Source organism: Pteropus vampyrus, unplaced genomic scaffold, assembly GCF_000151845.1.
Source record: "Pteropus vampyrus isolate Shadow unplaced genomic scaffold, Pvam_2.0 Scaffold64, whole genome shotgun sequence".
NCBI classification, from domain to species: Eukaryota; Metazoa; Chordata; class Mammalia; order Chiroptera; family Pteropodidae; genus Pteropus; species Pteropus vampyrus.
Window position 1 is genome coordinate 2,963,253 of NW_011888845.1, and position 3,704 is coordinate 2,966,956.

Consider the following 3,704-nt stretch of genomic DNA (forward strand, 5'->3'; position numbering starts at 1 on the left):
GTGAAGAGTATAGGGAGATTTATGAATATACCATTTGCTTAAAATTAGAGATTCATGTAGGAAACAGCAGAAGCTGAAAGTTAAAAGGCAGTTAGTTAACAGTTTTGAATATCTTGCTATATTACTTGGGATGCTCCAGTCATTGACAAACTACCGAAGGTTTTATAGTGTGTTCTACATGAAAGAAAAATATTCATAGATTTATAGAGACAACTCAATTCAGTAATACCAGTCTACAACTAGGTCAACCTTATACAAAAGATTTTTTTCAAAGTATTTACAGTATGATATAGCGAAATGACAATTCTTCACTACATGATATTTAATTTACATAGTTCTACACTTTAATGAATGTGACTTGTATAGAGATTGACCAGTATTATATGCTTTACTTGGTATTTGGTTGGTGTTTTATAGTTTATTATTCTTTTTAAATATCTAACCTGTTTCACAACTGGAAAAATCGAAGATAACAGTTAAGGCATATCCTCAAGGTCCAAGATAACAGAGAGCTAAAGTCTAAAAAGATAGACATCTACCACTGTCATTCACTGATAACCTCAGATTTCTCAGATTTGTTAGGCTTTACTGGAGCACATGGCAATATAATTTTCTCTTCTCTAGATTTGAAAACATTGTCCTATGTAACATAATCATAAAAAATGATTCTCTAGTATGTAACATTGGGCTATATGTAGGGTTCTAATTTTGCTTACAGTCACCATGATAGCAACTGAGTGGATAAAAAAAGCAATATTTAAAGATAAGATACACATTAAACATGAAATAATACAATTTCACCATTTTTCTGATTATTGCATAACATTTAAGTTGAATATCCAGGTGGCTTAACAAACAAATACTTAGCTTTAAACTTTACAAAGAAAAAAGTAAAAGAGCAATAGAAAGATCTAATAATAAAATTATAGTTTCCCTAGTGACACTTCAAGTCAATATTAGGGGTATTAATAGACTCTAAAGGTAAATGAAAAGATCTTGAATGCATTTAAAATCATTTTATATTATAATCTGCTCAAAAGAAAAGGAAATCATTAAATCTTCCAGTTAGTCACATAGATATATGCAGGAGTTTTTTAAATTTAATTTTGTTTTGTTTTCACAGAACATTTGTCTTTGCAAAGAATTCAGACAATAGAGACAACCTCATAAGTGTATACAACAATAGATGATTTTACAATTGTTAGTTATATGTGCAATGCATTCTAGAAGAGTGAGAAAGTAAAATTTAGTTCTATGTCTATTTGACAATAAAAACTTAGTAAAATACGATAGATTATATAAAAAAGTAGAGAAAAGTGTAGCTATTAAACAATAAATAAAAGATGTTATCGCACAGTGTACATATCTTGTTATACATAACAATATAGAATTTATTTCTAATCTTTTAATCCTTTTAAGTAACACTCATTTCCTTGAAAGAATCATGTAAATTAATAAAAATTAAAGTAACAGTACACGTTTTTTTGCTATAACAAATGAAAATTATACTTGCATGTAAAAGCAAAGCAAAATGAATAAAATAGACATTAAAGTTTATAAATAAATGTACATTTAACATTTGTCTCACTCATTGCATATACTAGAAAATCTTTACCACCATTAAATCATTCAAATATTTTTGTATATACAATATGAAGACAAGTTCAAATCCTTGAATGGTTTTATATTTTAAATAGAGCTTTTAAAACTTCTAATTCCTCAAGGTTTTTTTCCATAGTTGTATTTATTCCAGACCATTTTTATAGCATTGCCCTACTAAATATCAGCACGTTCTGACAATTGCTTTACTTTTCAAATATTTCTAAAATTTAAATATAAACCAATGAACTAAAACAATGTACAGATCTATGAATTTTCATAAAACAAACATGTCTATCTAAACACAAATATCAAGAAATAAAACATTGTAAGCATCTAGGAAGATATGTATCAATCGCATTGTCCCCACTTCCAGATGCATTTCTACCACCTATCAGAACATAGGAGAGAAGTTAAAGAGAGCTTTAGGAAAAGTATCCACACAAGGAGTAAGTACCACCACCATGAGGTTGAGCAATAATGAAAGTAGCGATTATTTCACCTGAATTAAAAGTTTATTTTAAGAGATGATAATAGGAGAATAAGTAGAGAAGGATCATATTTAGATAATTCAAAAATTCATTCAGAAGTGTTCAGTTTTTATGCAATTGAACTCAAGTATTTTGTGGTCTTTCAGGTACTAACATCCTTGAAAAGTTATTTTGTTCTATAATCTTACTGAAACCTATTATAGATGCCAGCCACTTTAAAATCAATCTTCTTAAATAAAAACCAATCTATCTTATATCAAGCGTAGGAGTAACCTATGTGCTAGGAAGATATACAAAAGGTGTTGAGACTCAAAATATAACCATATCTAAATTAGTAACAAACCTTATTTCAACTCATATTGGGCGTCATAATAGTAAAGCATGGGGAGAGTTTAGTCTAATACAGATATAAGCAGTACTAGACTCTGCATTTACTTCAGGTAGCAGAAGTAAACCTTATTTATTTATTTATTTTTGTTGTTGTTGATGTTGTTGCTGCTGTTTTGTTAGTGGCTTTTTGTTTTGTTTTTCCCTTTTAAAAACATTTATTTTTTTCAGTAGGAAGTGATATTGCAAAACAGAGCTGTAGAAAAAATAGGAAAGGGTGGATGAGTAGAGCCCTGAAGAATACAATAGCCTCTTCTAGTGTATAGAGATTTATCCAAGAAGTTTCAGGTACCATGGACCATAAATGAACAGTATGCACTAAAATGACGGTAGCTAAAATATTGTATTGTAGCGTCATTTTAAATGTTACATGTGAAGTGAGTCATTTTAATACAAATCTCCCCCCGCCCCCCATTCTCAAGTTTGTATCTTGATGTAGATAAAATGTCTTTTTCTGCTTGTGATTTTATGCCTATGCATTCTGGAGTGCTGATAAACTCATGGAGTAATCATAAATAGAACATATCTTGACAACCACTTAAGTTCTTTGATTTCTCTATTGTATCAATGTATGTATTTTTTAAATAATCATTAAATTTTACATTACAGCTAATGAATTAAAGATTTGAGATAAAACTTAGGTTTATATTTTTACTGAATATAGATTATAAAATGTCAGTTAACCAACCAAACCAAAACAAAGAAAACAAAAACTCGCCTTCTCTTTTCACCACCTCCCATTTTTATCCTCATTTAAAGTTTATCTTTTGTCTCTTTGACATAAAAGGAGTAAACAAGAAACCATGTTATTATTTATGTGTTTATAAATAGCTTTTGTAATTCTTATTAGAGTCTTTCGAGCTCATTTTTCTAGAGACATAAATTTTCATTATTTTTATTTCAGGCACAAGCAAAATTTTTCTTTCCAGACAAAATAATAATAGTAATAATAAAACAATATATGTTAACATTTAAACTTTGTGCTTTCTCATTAAAATATGGATAGGTGTTATCAAAATTTATTTTTTTGTATGATCAATCTTCAATTTTAAAACCTATCTCCTTTAATAAGTTTATGCTTTCCTAAAACTAAAAACTATTCTAAAGTATCAAATCAACTTTAAATATATGATGTCTCTTAATCTACTGAACAATAACAACAAAACATAAGAAAGGGATATTTTATCAGCACACAGTAAAGCAGTAATCTGGCAGAGTGAACACAGT